The sequence below is a fragment of the Typopeltis vanoorti genome, chromosome 2, assembly GCF_054136105.1.
Source record: "Typopeltis vanoorti isolate ZY-2024b chromosome 2, IOZ_Tvanoo_1.0, whole genome shotgun sequence".
Taxonomy (NCBI): Eukaryota; Metazoa; Arthropoda; class Arachnida; order Uropygi; family Thelyphonidae; genus Typopeltis; species Typopeltis vanoorti.
In genome coordinates, this window is record NC_143550.1 from 124,719,863 (window position 1) to 124,737,460 (window position 17,598).

At 37.5% G+C, this 17,598-nt stretch overlaps 1 protein-coding gene across 1 annotated transcript in view; it reads left to right on the top strand.

The window, feature by feature from the left end:
- Positions 1-2,432: 2,432 nt before the first annotated feature.
- Gart (trifunctional purine biosynthetic protein adenosine-3 Gart) overlaps positions 2,433-17,598 on the top strand; it is a 270,858-nt gene continuing 255,692 nt past the window's right edge. Inside the window, exon 1 of the mRNA XM_090408017.1 lies at positions 2,433-2,567. The gene's annotated coding sequence lies outside the window, so the exon portion shown is untranslated. The remainder of the gene's footprint in view (positions 2,568-17,598) is intronic.

Genomic DNA, 17,598 nt, shown 5'->3' on the forward strand with positions numbered 1-17,598 from the left:
TTAATCATTTATCCAAGTGTGAGCAAACAAAGTTTGCAACTGAAAGTATCTTCAGGACTGCGGTAAGGTGGTACAACACTGAGCAACTTGTTTCAAAGGTGGAGCAAGCTAACATCACTTCTATCTCAGTATCTCCCATAATCCCTTAACTTAAATAAGCATGCTGTGTTATATTGATTTGAAATTAGAGTCGTTTCATGAAAAACTTAAGTAATAATATATCATTCTATAGTAGATTTTTCTGAGTTTCCTGATTAGAAACTGAAGCTAATACGTGAAATAAATATTACTTCAGTATCATAGTTTGGTTAAGACTCTGAGAATCCTGCTCTAGAGAACCAAACATGATTCTTTCTCAAACCACTTCAGGCCTCCAATAAGCAAGTGACTGGCTAACAACAAGATTCGGAACTCTTCTACCATCTAAAGACATTCGCAAACATGGACCTGCTGTGGGATATTATTATTATTATTACATTTCGCACTCAGTCGTTGCAGGTCACTTCCATAATGTTCGAGGACTAATCGCTGAAGCTGCTCAACGCTGCCAATACTAAATCAGGTATAAAAAAAAAAAAAAAAAAAAACAAAGGTTCGACCACAGATGAGAGAATCTTCGACACTTCTGCGCATGGCAGAAGATTAGGAATCCATTCCGATAATAGGGTAATTAATCCGCTTCGTGGAAGGAGTGTTTATTATTACACGGCAGAAATTAGCTGTTCTTTTATGAACATTGTAATTTTTAAAGTGGTAACTAATTTGCTTGTATAATAGTTGGAAAATTTTATGTATAAATCAAGCAGGTGATTTCGCGTGTTGGTGACGAATTCGTACATTGGACCCATTGTTCTTTTCTCCTCTTCAAAATGAATTGACTCTTCTTGGCACTCTGCCAGCTACGGTTCTCTCAACTGTGGGAGACTATACTGTCTTCATTACATCCACTATATAGGTTTATCCGTTAATCGCTTGTGTTCTCTCACCGATTTGCCTCTTCGTTGAACGAAACATCTGAGTTTTTAGGTAGGAAAAACCCTACTGTCTGCTGAAGTGTAGAGTTAGAGGAATGTTTTGAATTCAAGTTTAGCAAATACTGATGAACGTTAAAGAAACTTAAGAGACTTTTCTTTCAGTACTTTCTAGAATAGGCTTTTATTAATTTATTTTTATTCTCCAGGGGCGAATGCTGGCCTTGAAATTCACGCTTGCTCTTGTTATCATTCAGGGAGTGATGATTGAAGTCTGATTAGCGGAATAATGAATTACTGACCTTAAAACTATACATTTAGAAATTTATGTACATTTAATCATACAAATAGAATATCATTTGTAAAATAAATGTTGTATCTTTTTCAATTTAGCTACTCGAATACAAATTCTACCCTACAGTTCTTCTTTATGAACTGGTCAATAACATCATAAAAAGTTGATTGTAACTTAATTTTCCTAAGCAACACGCACACTTGTAAAAACTGGCTGAAGCTCGCTGGCTAGAGCACGTTGACTGCGTATGGCTCGTGTTTAAGCAACAGAGTGTCATGACGTGAAATGGTTATGCGCACGCATGAAATCACGGTGCTGCTGCGAGGACCTGGAAGCTCCTACAACCGAGCAAGCCAAGGTAGCTTTGACTAGACGAGCAAGCATCGGCCTTCGATACACAACGCAAAGTTCAATTATTGCCGCGCAAGCTTAAGACGTCTTCTGTCTAGAACCGGGGTCGGCAACCTTTTGAGTCGGAAGAGTCAAAAATTACAATTTACAAAATTTCAAAGTTTTTAAAGAGCCACAAAATTTTTTAAAGAGCCACAGCCAAAGCACTGGTGAAGACGCCAAATTGTCTTGCGTCGAAAGCGAATTAAAACCTACATAGAAACATCCGACGACGGCGTCATTCGAGAGCTTCCGACGGACTGGCGACAGTGATGATGCGTGTCACGGGGGAGGGGTGCGGTGAAAAGCGAGTACAAGTGGCTGAGAGATAGAATCGGTGCCTAATCCTCGTTAATCGATTCAGAACGATTTTTTAATTTTTTTTTTGATAAAATAAATAATATTTGCGTATGGAACTAAAGAGCCGCAGCTTCACATCCAAAGAGCCGCAGGTTGCCGACCCCTGGTCTAGAACAATAAAAGCCTAAATAGAATGCTTATAAATGCATGCATTTATTAACAAATAAATATTACTTCTTTCTCAATTAATGAGCTTGCGCAGCAAGCATGGAGAATTTGCCCCTGTTATTCCCCCAAGAACTTTTATTCGGTCTGCCAATTTCACTCTAAGAATTTTCATAGTTTGACAGTATAATTAGGTCACTGATACGAACTTTTAAGAATTGAGAATCCAACAGATCCTTTCTAGTTTTCTGATAGAGCAAGAATCATATCATACTTTGTCCTTGACCTAGGTTATCTTTTGCACATGCGTAGTGGCGGGGTGATACGGTGTTAGAGTCGAACCACATGTTGATTTTTCACGTGGTTCATTTTTTTGGAGAGTAATTTTTTAGGTGCGCTATAATAGCTGTGGTTGCATTACTTAATTTTTATCGACTTTCGTTACGGTATGTATTTTTTGGTGATTTCTCCCCCTAATTAGAGATTATGTATGAAGAAAAGAGAAATATATGTTTTTCTTGTGGTTCATTCTTTTAGAAATTAATTTTCTAGGTATATTATACTGTAGTTACATTGCTTTATTTCTTATCAGAAAATGACTATGTATGTATTTTCGGTGTGTCTTTTTCTCCTAAGTCATAATTATATATGAAGAGGAGAGAAATGAAAAACTTGAGAGATTATCTATTTAGATTAATTATTCATCTTCCAGTTTGCAACGGTTTTAGATTTAATTACATTAGTTAATTGATATCAGACGAAGTATTAAAGCGACAACATTGATACTCACGTATGCAAGACGTAATACTAGTTACTGCACACCTGAGCAATTTTTAAGTTACGCCTCTAAAAATTAAACTTATCTGGGTGCCTTTTCTCTAATGCCGATTAAGAATTTTGTGAGGTTCAGTATCATGCTATGAGTTTCAAGTTGGCACATGCGCTGTTCTTTCCACCAACCAGACTTATTTTCATATGTAAATTATCGGTTAAGTAGGGTCCAATGCTGGATCAAGGCTATGGGGCTCTCATTGCTAAAATCGAAGTAAAATACATTTCGAATATTAAGAACCCAATAAATTGATTAAATTTGAGATCTAGTTATAAATAATTCCCAACATAATTTGCAGAACACGTTTCCACTGTTGGTCCTGTATATAGCTTTCCGTGGAACTACCAAATGCGCCAAGGGTCGAAAGTTATTGTTATTATTATTATTATTTTCGGATTTCCAGAGTCCTGGTTACCCTGTAATGCATTAAATCTCTCCTTGTTTTATTGTTTTAAAGTTTCCCCCCTCAGTTGAAAAAAAAAATAAAAGTTTTTTTTATCAGTAAATTTATTAATAAATGTATGCATATTTCTATGTGCGAAAGTTTAATAAAACAGTGTGGAAATTTTGTAAGGTGAGAGTGATTTTTTAATAACTGCCTTGATTCCCTTTTTAGAAACTGTTACTAGAAAACATTTCCAATGCAGAAGAAAACATTCTCAAAACACATCCATGCCACTCATCTGCAGATTCAGTTTTATCAGATGACCAGTATTGCAGATTGAATTTATCTTATCACAGAATAGCAATATCATTATTTCTCTGTATTATAAAAATCAAGAGGATTGAAGAGTGATGCACATGTAGCCACCGCAGATCACAAGTAGTAAAATAATAGTGAACAGAATACTGCTACAGTTAATTGGTGAAGAGGAACCAACTTATTATTATTATTAACATCTGACCTCCATGGAGTATTATTATTATTATTAACATCTGACCTCCATGGAGGCACACTGTGCCTTAAACTGATTCAATGTGTCTGCATTCACAATGCAGTCAGGCAAAGCATTTCACTCGCCAACCACTCTCCATGTAAATAATCTGCTCCTTACTCCTTTGCTCACACCTTCCATATACAGTTTTCTATGATGGTCTGTTGTTCTATCCCCTCCCCTCTCCCAGTCTATGAAAATTCTCTTCTATGTCAATCTGATAGCAATCCTTGGCTAGCTTATATGTCTCAATCATACCCCTCCCCCTCCTCCTCCTATTCACAAGGCTCTGCAATTTCCATTCTCTCAATCTGTCCTCATACTCCACATTCCAAAGACCACTAATCACCTTTGTGAATCTTCTCTGGACCCTTTCTAACATGTCCTGAAAACAATTTGTACACAATAATCCATATGAGGCCTTATACAATCGAATTATAACCTCTTTATTTCTGCATGTCAGGGTCCTCTGCATCATTGCCATTATCCGATGGGATGTCTTCACAAATTGTGCAATGCATTCACAGATTGTCTGCCTCCAAATTGTGGAGGTGGACAAGGACCTGAATTTCAGGTCCTTGTTCACCTCCACCACTCCCAGATCTCTCATTTCCTTTACTGCCTTTAAAGTTTCTCCACCAAGTGTATACTTTGCATCTCATTGTTGCTTACCAAATTTCAAAACCTTACACTTTGCAACATTGAACTGACAGTTCCACTTACCTATCCAATCATGCAATCTATTCAAGTCTTCTTGTAAGGCCATAACATCTGCTTTACTCTGCATTGCTCTCCCCAGTTTTGCATCACCTGCAAACAGTTGTATATCACTAGTTAAAACTCATCCCAGTATCATTAATATGCAAATTGAACAACAGTGTTCCCAAAACTGATCCCTGCAGCACAACACACCACCACTCTTTCGAGATACTGCACTCCCCCATATATAACTTTCTGATACCTATTTGACAGCCAGTCACTGGTCCAACACCTGAAGTTTATTATGGCCTAACAGCCTATCCCCATTTCAATTTATTTAACACCTTGTCATATGGCAATCTATCAAAAGCTTTTGTAAAATCTAAGTATAAAACTGTATATACCTCTCCCTTGTCCAAGGCATTTATAATACATATAGTGAAACATGATCTCCCTTTCATTTTAGAAATTATGGACTTAAAAACCATGTCATAAATAACTATTTTAATTTCCCGACGTTTCAACCTTCATATATTAAGGTCATCATCTGGAGTATATACAAGTACAGGCTGAGTTACATTTCATAAGCTGAAGAAACAATGATTTGATCACCAGTTATTCTACTGGCATGACCTCTAGTGAAAAAAAAAAAAAATATAGATAAAATTACAATTATTTAGAAACTACATCAAAGCTAAATTCTATTTAAGATAACACGAGAGAAACATTCTTTCTTATAGATAGTTTTCTTACAGTAACAATGAAGTCCTATTCTTAACATTACAATTGTTATATTAGATTTAGGATTCTGGATTATCTATAGGCCTGTTTATAGTTAACTCTTAGGGAGAAAGGTTCCGTGGATAGATGTGCCTTCCATATGCTTGGGATTTTTAGATCATCATTATTGTTTAGATTGGGGTGGTTGATAAGAATCTCACAGGCTTACTTAAATTTGCGTTCATACCATGTTTTGGTGTGATGTAAACAACTAGTGCTTTTCCAGTTAATTCTATGTAAAGTGTTCAGGGCATGATATTCCTTTATTTTCTTTTTGTCCAATGGTAGATTACAGGTGCAGTAAATACGGTATACGCACTTGTTGATTGGAGCAGATCTTCGAAGCCTTGTTTTTTAGAGTATTTTTGATACCTAGTTTTTGTGTTGGGTGGTAGTAGGAGTTTATGTGTATATTGTTATTATTGTTCCGGGCAACTCCAAGGAGTCGACAGACTCATCGATGGAGGCCCTAACATCATGTCAAGAACAACTATTCGACATTGACACAGTATCTATCATACCTTGCCTTGAACTCATTCACAGTCATAGCACCCACAACAGACTCTGGAAGCTTATTCCACTCATTCACCACTCTCTGAGTAAAAAACCTAGCTCTAACTCCCTTGTCAACTACGCTCTTGCCCAGCTTCCATGCATGGCCCCTAGTCCTCCCACCACCAGTCATATTTTCAAAAATATCTTCTGGATCAATCTTGTAGAAACCTTTCAGTAATTTGAATGTCTCAATCATATCACCCCTCCTTTGCCTATCGTCCAATCTCTGCAACCCACAAATCTTCAACCTATTCTCATAAGGTTCATTCCACAGACCTTCTATCATCTTGGTCACTCATCTCTGGATCCTCTCCACTTCCTCCCCATCACGAAGAAACCTTGGTGCCCATAACTGGGCACAGTAGTCCAGATGGGGTCTTATCAAGGCTCGATACAGAGGAACAACAACTTGTTTGTCTCTGCATGTTAAAGTATTTTTCAGAAGCCAAGTGATTTGATGAGCTGATTTAGTCACTTTTGCAATGTGTCCCCTAAACTTCAATTCCCTATCCACCAACACTCCCAAATCCCTGGCCTCAGCAATCTCCTGGAGTACGGTTCCACCAATGTGATATACTGCTGCTATTCTTTTCACCCCAAAGTGCATAACCTTACACTTTGCCACATTAAATTGACATCCATTTTTCCTAGCCCAGTCCTCCAAACTATCCAAATCATCCTGTAACATTTTGACATCCTGTGCACTCACAATTGCTCTACCCAACTTTGCATCATCAGCAAACAAGTGAACACTTCCTCTCAAATCCTTTCCTATATCATTGATGAACAAATTGAAAAGCAGTGGTCCAAGAACAGAGCCTTGCGGCACACCACTAGTCACAAGCTGTCTTTTAGACTCCACTCCTGCATAAACCACTCTCTGGTATCTCTCCTTCAACCACCCTCCTATCCATCTCACCAACTCTATATCTATCCCCATCTGCTCCAGTTTACTGATTAGGGTTTCATGTGGTATCCTGTCAAAGGCCTTGGCAAGGTCCAGTAGTATCACTGTAAACCCATTACCCCTATCCAGTTCAGCCGTCACTGTGTTATAGAACGTGAGCAAGTTACTGAGGCATGATCTATCCTTCACAAAACCATGTTGTCCCCCATACAATATCCCATTTTCATCTATCCAATCCTGTATTCTTTTCTTGACTAATTTCTTTAAGACCTTGACAATGATTCCTGATATGCTAATCGGTCGGTAATTTACAACAGCAGTCTTGGAACCACCTTTATGCAGTGGAACTATTTTCCCCTCTTTCCACCCGCTCGGGACTAACCCAGACCCGAGACTCAAATTAAACAAAATGGTCAAGGGTACTGACAATTCTTTAGCTGCTTCTCGTACGACACAAGCTGGTATACCATCCAATCCCACGGATGTATTGATATTGAGGTTATGCAATAGACTACTCACCTCCACTTCATTCACCACAATTCCCGTATAATGTACTGGTTTATTCATTTCTGCAATGTCACTACCTGGATGATATATACTTGCAAAGTGCTCGCAAGTAACTCAACTATATCAACTGATTCAGTTACCTCCCTACCATCGGCATTCTTTAAAATCATTCTGCCATGTACATTTTCCCTTTTACTTGCTGCATATCTAAAAAACTGTTTAGGATTCTCTTTAGCCTGCATGGCCAATGTTCTTTCGTAATCCTTTTTTGCTTTTCTTACCACACTCGTTACCCTTCTGACCTGCGCTTTATACTGTTCATTCATGTGCCTGCCGGTCACCTTTCTCCTTAAATTCCTTCCATAGTTGTTTCTTTTTTTGCAGCTCAAGCTTAATGGTGTTATTCATCCATTTAACTCCTACTTGATTTATTATTCGGACTCTAGGTATACAGTCAGCCATTGCTTCATACAAACACTTCTTAACTGCCTCCCATGCACTATTAACTTCTAGTCCTTGCAGTTGTACATGCCATGGCATTGAACCAATCAAACTCCTAAGCTTGTCATACTTTCCAGCCTGATAATTCCACATGTACCCTGTCTTAATTGGAAATTTCACACCTTTAGCCACCTCCCAAGTTAAGACCCTATGATCACTCTCACCGATTGGTGGCAATGTGGTCATATTTGTTACAGCCAAATCCTCAGATGTAATTACTAGGTCAAGCACTCTCTGACCCCTAGTATTTTCCATTACATGCTGTCGCAGATAGTTATCCCTTAATAACTGCATAAAATCCAGTTCCTTCCTCCCGTGTGTCCTCTCCTCACTCCAATCAATGCGACTATAGTTGAAATCTCCCATAATAATCACCCTCCTTCCACCCATTTCTTCTATTTGCTTGTGCATACTGTCACCACCATCTTTTCCATCACCTGGTCTATAGCAGCACCCAATTGTATATTTAGTTCTGCTAGCCACAATCTCACACCAAATGGCCTCAAATGTGCTCTTTTCTCTATCCTGCAATTCAACTTCTATTCTCCATGGCTGTAGCTCATCAGCTATCATCAGCAATACTCCTCCCCCCATTTTATTCTCCCGGTCATTCCTGAACACACTATACTACCCATCACATTCAATCCCACTAGCTATATCATCTACAGTCAGCCATGATTCACTAATACCAATAACCTGTGGTCTGGAAGTGCCAACCATGGCCAAAAACTCTTCCTTCTTGTTCCTAGCATTAGTGTACATGAATTTAAGACCCCCATTAGCCCCAACCCTACGTTGATGCCTTATATTAACTATCCCACTCTGATTTGTTGTCCTTATTCGCTTGGGCATATTATATTCATTCATACATTCAACTGCCTCCCTAAGGACTATATATCTACCCCCCCCTTAATAAATCTAGTTTCCCTGAATTTGCACATCCACTACATTCAGCAACACTTTCTCAAGTCTCCTTACACCGTAACCATTCAAATGCAAGCCATCCATCTTATATAGATCCTTTCGCCCATCGAACTCACTCCATACATCCACAAATTCCACACCACTCGTCATACATAACCCACGCATAAAGTCATTCGCAATTATGGCTCTCCTTTTAAACATTTCACTGTCATACCGTGGCAAAAGACTAATCATTCTAACTCTCTCACTCTTTTCTTTTGCTACCTCAAACAATTCATTCAGGTCTTCTATCATTTCCATTTTATCTCCTTTCAAATCATTCATACCTGCTGCAACAATCATTTCTTTCACCCTTTCCTTTTGCTCTCTAATAGACTCAGTTACATCCTTTATGGTAGCACCAGGTTGGTACGATTTTGTCAAATCCTCTACTAACACACCTCGTACTAACAAGTCTCCATACAGCACTCTATCCTTCATTTTGTTCATGTTCACACTCATATGCCTATTTTTCCTGTCATATTTTTATTATTGGCTGGTTCATTCAGTCGACTTTTGCTCATACGCTCTAGCTGCTGTTTTGCCCTTTGTATCGCACCATTCAACAACGCGTCTCACTCACTGCATCTATCTCATCTTTTTTATTCTCTGTAAAACCATTAAAACTATCATTCACACTTTCTACATTCACACTCTCACAATTCTCTGGTACAACCTTGCCGTTTCTTGTCATATCCCTATTTTCTTCATTCTGAAGTTTGACAAAAATATCACACTCATGATCCGAAATACACTTCAATTCCTCATTCTCCCTACATTTTCTAAACACATTCACTCCTTTATTATCATCTAACCGCACTCTGCAAAGCATACATTTCGCAGATAGTACACTGAATCATCTCCTTTACATTACCATTCTTGAAAGAAGATGGCGCACCATCATTACTGGCTGCCATTTTCCTTCGTACTGGAGCCATACTAGTAACGTATTTTATCAAATTATAAATTATAAACACCATAAACACACAAACAGACACACTAACAAAGCAAGGCAAACAAAACTACGCAATATTAAAGTAAATTTATCAACGATAACTGAATAACGCTTATCTTACCAGGAGCTTTCACAAACACTACACACTACGAATCCCTCTAGCGGTGACTTCCCGACATAGTTTCAATATAATGGCCATTATGTGTCAGTTTCCGGTAAACAGTGAAGGAAAGACAGCCAGAAGGAAGACTTGTGACAAATGTATCTGGAAATGGAAGTGTTCTGTTTTGCAATCTCAATTGTGAACTATATTTGTTTGTGTTGTTTATTTAATTGGGTAAGGAAAGTGTCTAGTGTCTGGCAGCCATAGGGCCAGATTGCGAAAACATTGTCAACGTATCTAAGCCAGACTTTGGATTTTAAGAAAAATCCAAAACACACAGCACTTCATAAACATTATGAAAGACATTGCATTAGAAAAAGAAGATTTATTAGTCAGTTTTGACGTGTCTGCCCTCTTTATGAATATCCCAATCAATGGCACAATCCTTCTTTTATAGAACAAATTCCCTCCAGATATCACGGTGCTCTTTGCACATGTATTACGGTCTGGTTATTTTGTATGGCAAAATGGTTTCTATCTACAAAAAGAAGGCACAGCCATGGGCTCGCCACTATCCCCCCCTTCCCCCCTATTGCTAACTTTTATATGGAAAAATTTGAACAACATGCTCTAGAGTCCTATCCTTTAAAACCCAAAGTCTGGCTTAGATATGTTGATGATGTTTTCGCGATCTGGCCCCATGGTTACTAGACACTTTCCTTAGCCACCTTAACAAACAACACAAACGCATACAGTTCACAGTTGAGATTGAAAAACAGAACACACTTCCGTTTCTAGATACACTTGTCACATGTCTTCCTTCTGGCTGTCTTTCCTTCGCTGTTTACTGGAAACCGACACATACTGGCCAATATATATACATAAACTACTACTACCACCCAACACAAAAACTAGGTGTCATTAATACTCTAAAAAACAGGGCTTTGAAGATCTGCTCCAATGAACAAGTGCTGAAAGATGAATTTACAGTTATCAGCAATACTTTTCTTAAAAACGGTTTCAGCCAAAACACTATTAACAAAATTCTCTACAAGACCTCAATAAAAAACAAGGATAAACCTGACTACAATAAAACTATAACCATTCCTTACATTAAAGGGACATCAGATAAAATAAACAGAATACTACAGAAATACCACCTCAAAGCCACCTTTAAACCTCCTGCAAAATTAAAAAGCTTACTCAACTCATCTAAAGACCCACTGCCTCCACTGGACCACCCTGGACTATACTGTATTTACTGCACCTGTAATCTAGCATATATATAGGGGAAACAGGATGCATAATTCCTATCAGACAAAAGGAACATAAACGACACATTAAATATAATAACTATGGTGAAGCTGGCCTTTCTGATCGTGGCCTGAACACTTTACATAGAATTGACTGAAAAAGCACCAGTTGTTTACATCATACCAAAACATGGTATGAATGCAAATTTAAGGAAACCTTTGAGATTCTTATCAATCACCCATATCTGAACAATAATGATGGTCAAAAAATCCCAAGCATATGGAAGGCACATATTCTATCCAAGGAACCTTTCTCCCTAAGAGTTAACTATAAACAGAACTGTAGATAATCCAGAATCCTAAATCTAATATAACAGTTGTAATGTTAAAAATAGGACATCATTGTTACTGTAAGAAGACTATCTATAAGAAAGAATGTTTCTCTCATGTTATCTTAAATAGAATTTAGCTTTGATGCAGTTTCTAAATAATTAATTAATTTGTAATTTTATTTGTATTTTTTTATTTTTCAATAGAGGTCATGCTAGTAGAATAACTGGTGATCGAATCATTGTTTCTTTAGCTTACTGCGTGAAATGTAACAGCTTGTCTTTGTATATTTGTATATACTCCAGATGATGACCTTAATATGAAGGTTGAAACGTTAGGAAATTAAAATAGTTATTTATTACACAGTTGTAAAGTCCATAATTTCTAAAATGAATGCTGATCACCGTGCAACACTAAAAGAAAGGATGATCTCCCTTGCTGATAACCACAGAGAATACTGTTGTTATCAACCCATTTCGTATCTTACTACTCACCAACCTCTAGTACATTCACCACAACTCCAGATATACAGATTGGCATATAATTTGTAGCCACAGCCTCTTCACCATCTTTATGCAGTGGAACAATTTTATCTTCTTTTCACTCTCTTGGGACCTGAGCTGTCGTAAGACTATTAAACAGGCATGCCAATTCTCTGGAACATTCCTTTAAGATGTGTGGTGATATGTCATCAAATCCTATTGCCTTATTGGCATCAAGGTTATTCATTTCCTCAGATACCTCCTTCTCACTCACCATTAAGCCACCTTCTCCTGTGTCCTCCACACTTATCAGGGTAGAATCATGTATCTAATGATTCCACCCTGATGAGGATGAAAGACCCTTATAAATCGATTACTGAATACCTCAGCAATGTCTTCTGCAGTGTTACCATTCTACCATTTTCATCCATTAACACCAGTTAGTTGATTGTTCAGAATTATCATTGATGCCACTGAACTCATGAAGCATCAGTGTATATTCATTATTTGGATCTGTTTTCAGGTCTCCATTCATAGGGGGGTGGGTGAAAAACCACCTGTTTAAAGCCTCATTTGCTTATTCGACTAAAGATGGATTGATGCAATGTTTCTATGACAACTGAGTCTTCTAGAACAAAACTATGTCAATAGACAATTTTTCCCCTCCCCAGATGGATGGAACAAGGAATTTTACACTGGGTACTGCAGTTCACCTTACATCTGAAGATACTTAAGTTCCATTCTGATGGTGGAATTTGAACCCAAATTCCACTTTGGGTGAACCCAAACCCATAGCCTGTTGGTTGGAGAGATAAGCTAACTGCTCAGCCAACTAGGCAAACATAAGAAGTTGACAATGGCAGTAATAATCAATAATTTTTGATTATGATTAATTATTGATTAGGCCTCCGCTATTGCTGTATTAAAGGTATTAATATGAATTTATTCTCTGACAATGTTATAAATAGGATATAGCTTTGATATAGTTTTTTCCCCCCTTTTTTTTTTCGATAGAGGTCTGGCCAGTAGAATAACAGTTGAACTATACTGTTTGAAATGTAATATAGTTTGTCGTTGTATATACATGTGTATACTCCAGATGATGACCTTAATATGAAGGTTGAAACGTCGGGAAATTAAAGTGATTATTCTTAACGGTTGCAGTCTTCATAATTTATTGAAATGAATGCTGATCTCCGTGTAACATTAAAGGAAAGGATTCCCATTAGACCAGTAATCTCTGTCAGTGGCATGGACTACAACTCTAAATTATAATATAAATTAAAGATGCCAAGAAATTATATTATTGGTTTCATCCTTTATCCAATTTTAAGCAAAAAAAGTTTGCACATGAAGTAACTTCACAACTGGGCTATTTGTATATAGAGCCTAATGACGCCACATTAGTTGCATTAGGCTCTACAATTCCACTATGACTATAGTGTAAATATTGGACATATTTCTGTGTTCATCCAGTCAGATTTTGGCAGTTCTACCAGTTTAAACAAAAATATTTCAGTCAGCAAGTGACTGAATGATTAGTGGAATCACTCTCCAGTCAACAAGGTGTGGGTTCAAATCCTTCCTTGGACATGAACGTGATTGTCTTTATTTAGGTGGGACATGAATTTCATCTCACATTGTGAGATCACTGCTCTGACTTAAAACAGCTTGGTTAATGGAGCTGCCAATTCCCTAGCACATTCTCTTACTACATGAGTTGATATCCACCCAAGCAAGCACTTCCAATTCATCTATCTGTATTTTCACATTAGTTATTGTTGCATCTGGCACTGCAATATCTCCATCTGGATAGGGCATATTTGCAGAATAATCACACAATAACTCAACTATCTTTTTTTTCCTGTTACTTCTCTATCATTGGTACTTGTTAAAGTTATCCTTCTATAGTTCTTCCTTTTACTTGCCATAGTGAAAGAACTGTAGGATTTTCTTTAGCCTGCTCTGCTTGTCTCCTCTCTTAATTAGTCTTCCTTATCATACTGATCACCCTTCTTACAGCCTTATATTGCTCATGAGCTTGCTGATCACCCTTCTCTTTGTATATCCTCCACAACTTTTTCTTTTCTGCAACTTTTGCTTAATGATTATTGATTCATGTAACTTCTACTTGGTTTATCCTTCTGACTTTGGATATACAGTTAAATACTGCTTCCCTCAAATAACTCTTGGCTATCTCTCATGCATTTCTAACATCTTTATCCATCAGATTCTTCAAATTGGCTCCTCAGTTTGTCATAATCACCTGCTTTATATATATATCTCTTCTTAATTGAAAATTGCACATGACTATGACATACTGATAATTTGTTCTCAGTTTGGCCTCATGGCCTAGACACATCAGATACATTTCTTTTTTACCTCCAATATTCATCAATCCAAGTATCTGTTTTAATATGGAAAAAAGAGTATCAATAGTCTTTCTTGACACTTCAATAACATACCCTTCCATATGGCGGCCTTTCTTTTACAGTATACATAAAGCATACTCACATGGGCAGATATATCTACACACTTTCCTGCAAGTATGGCATTATTAAAACTCTCACTATTAACAGGGCATCAATCTGTTCCAGTGAGGCATCATTCACATCTGAACTGACCATATAACACACCTTCTTGTCTCATGGCTATAATTCCAAACAGAATCAACAAAATACTTACTCCTCTCTCCAGTCCTTGCTGATCTCTACAGACAGGCCATAGTAATGGAGTCACTATTATCTATGTCTGAGGTACATCAGAAGAAGCAGTAAGAACTTAAAAAAAAATCTGTGTGCACTTCCATCAAGCCCACTTAGAACTGGCTGTCCTTATGTTCCTAAGGATCAACTCCTTCCTCTTTCAGTTCCTGGTATATGTTCCTACAATTTCGCTTACTATGGGTAGACTGGAAGATGAGCCAACATTTCCCCTTGCAAGAACATAAATAATACATCGGTAATTGTGATTATAAACAGACAGGCATAGCAGACCATGTCATGGACACCTCACTTACTCATTCACACACGCACGCACGGATGGACGGACTGAGAATAAAATGGAAAGAAACCACTGTGCTTCATTACACCAAGTTCAAATGTGAAAGGCCTTTTTCTTAGAATCTGCAGCTGTCTTTAAAATTCAACCTAATTTAAATAAGTAGAATTATGTTAAACTTTCAAAAGTATCATCATCTTCATCAAATTCCTGATATATATATCCTCAAGGGATATGATATAGGATATGATAGTACTACATGAAAAATTTACATCATTACTAATTTCCTATCTACAATTTTCTGCCAAATCAGCCCGTTACCCATCAAGACTAATATTATCAGATCTTATATTTCTGTCTTCTAAGGCACTTTTTACTGTATCAATTCACCTATATCTTGGTCTTCCTCTGGATCTTTTTTCTGCCAATCAATTTCCTGGCAGAGAACTCTTGTTTTGCTAATCTTTCCTCTCCCATTCAGTTTAAGTGACCATACCACCTGAGATTAGCTCTTCTAATGCATTCCTGGATACTAACAATGTCAGGTCCTTTCCTCCTTTTTAATATGATATTGCCCTTGATGCCATCTGTTCATGTCCCTAATCTTTCTCCAAGCTCTCATATTTGCTGTCTCTAGCCTTTGGTCAAGTGTTTTATTTCTCACCCAGCTCTCAGATCCATAAGTTAAAATTGGTGAACACTTTTGTATACAGCTGATTTAGTGTTTTGACTAATTTCTCTCTTATTCCATATAAATTCATTCAGTTGACTTCCTACACTGACTTTGTTGATTCTGTTGTCTATTTCCATATTTAATTTACCATCTTCATTAAAAATTGTGCCTAAGTAGCTGAAATGTTTCTCCATTCACAATGCAGTTGATATTTTCAATGTTTCTGCCTATTTTTTTTTAATTGTCTTTGTCTTTTTAATGCTGACCTTCATACCATATCTATTACAACAGTTATTCACTTTAGTTAGTCAGGGAATCTTGCAGACTTGTAGTGGATTTATTTAGAAGTATAACATCATCTGCATAAAGTAAAGAGTTGAGATTAACGTCTCCAATTTTGATATCAGGTTAAAGTAAAGAGTTGAGATTAACATCTCCAATTTTGATATCAGGTTTAATTAATACCACTTTCCTTCATAATGCGATCCATATAAATAATGGATAACAGAGGGGATAATGTACATCCTTGTCTCACACCAGATTTAACATTAAACCATCTTCCTGTGCTTCCTTCAATTCTAACTGCCGACTTAAAACTCAAATAAAGACTAAGCATTGCTTGATAAAAACCCCCATTGACACCATACAACTGTAGCATTTTGAATAGTTTTTCTCGTGGCACCTTGTCATATGCCTTTTCCAGATCTACAAAACTTAAATACAGATCTTTATGTTCCCATTTCTCAACTATCTATTTGTCGTAAAGTGAAAATCTGATCTTGACAGCCTCTATTTGGCCTGAACCAGCTTGTTCTTCACCAAGCTTCTCTTCCACAATCCTTCTCAACCGTTTCTCAGGTATACTTGCATAAATTTTACCAGGAACACTCAGTAGAGAAATACCTCTGTAATTCTCACATTCACTTTTATTTCCCTTTTTATATATGGGTACTATGAGCTCTACTCTAATCATCTGGAATTCGTCCCTCTGTCCAGGCCTTCTGAACTATGCAGTGCAGCCACTGTACGACTTTTATACCTCCGTACTTGAGCATTTCTGGTCAAATATCAAATTGCTGTTTCCAAAGTATTGGAAACAGTAATTTTTTAGCATCCATGTTACAAACTAGGCTTCCTACCAGTGTCAATGATGGTGCTCTTTCTACTTAGGGCTTTTCCAGTCTACTAAGCTTCACTTTATTTGTGTTGCATGTGTGTTTGTTACAATTTATATTATAATCATCATTATTATGTGACACCTCCAGGTAGTCCAAATACTCATCAAGGGAGGTGCCTACTCCACAACTCTCCGTCTCTACCACTCAATCCGCTAACTACAACTAACCGCAACTACCTTCATCATCTACACCAACGGCATCTACTGCCAACCATCACCACTAGTATTTTCACAGACAATCACAAACATCCATGCCCACGGTGGGATTTGAACCCACAGCCTTTTGGCTGGAGAGCAGATACTCTAACCACTCGACCAACTAAGCTGGACAAATGCAAAGACATTTGAAAGAATACACATGGAACACTGTTACACAAATTAGAACAAATGGAAATGAATGTGATACTGGATAAGAGGATGGCTGCTGGACAGATATCAAAAAGTGGTATATGGAGGGGGTAGAATCAAGGTGAAAACAGGTGACTAGTGGTGTGCCCCCAAGCTCACACCACTAGTCACCTGTGCTGGGACCATTGCTGTTTAATTTGTACATAAATGATATAAGAAATAACCTGAAAGGAAATATTCAGTTGTTTGCTGATGATGTGAAATTAGACAGAGTAATAGTTAATGAAGGCGATGTGGAGAGCTTTAAATAGGCTGTCAGTATGGGCAAAAATTAATGGGTGTTTAATGCCGAGAAATGTAAAGTTATGCACTTTGGGATAAATAGATTACAAGCTGTTTATCACATTGATGGCACTGTACTCCAGGGAATAGATGAAGCTAAAGATTTAGGGGTGGGGATGGTGGTAGACAGAGAGT